Source organism: Cynara cardunculus, unplaced genomic scaffold, assembly GCF_001531365.2.
Source record: "Cynara cardunculus var. scolymus isolate 2C unplaced genomic scaffold, CcrdV1 Un_Scaffold_3692, whole genome shotgun sequence".
In the NCBI taxonomy this organism is placed as follows: domain Eukaryota; kingdom Viridiplantae; phylum Streptophyta; class Magnoliopsida; order Asterales; family Asteraceae; genus Cynara; species Cynara cardunculus.
The window spans coordinates 7,484-7,969 of record NW_020201578.1 but is presented as its reverse complement, the minus strand read 5'-3'; positions in this window follow the sequence as shown (position 1 = coordinate 7,969).

Genomic DNA, 486 nt, shown 5'->3' with positions numbered 1-486 from the left:
GAGCGATCAAATGAAAACCACTCCAATTTGTAAAACCGTATAAACTACTCTCATCCGTCGTTAATCTTATGAAATTTTTTCATGAAATTGTTTCATATATTACTTTTTTTGATGAAATTGTTTCATATGTGGTTATGAAATTGTTTCATATACTACTTAATGAAATTTTAATGAAACTGTTTCATGTATTTCTCTAAAATTAAATTAATGAATATGATAATATCCATGATTAACACCCTCCACAATAAAAAATGGTTAATCGACCTCTCATAATTAAAAAAAATGAACAAAATAAAAAATTATGATTGGTTGAATGAGGTTTTCACGGTTGTAAAATTGAGTGGTTTTTATTTTAACCCACCCCTATATATATATATATATATATATATATATATATATACTAGAAGCGTACTCACGTAATGCAGCGAGATAAATCGTGATTTTAATATTTTATTTTATTTTTTATCTCAGTCGATGTTATAATAT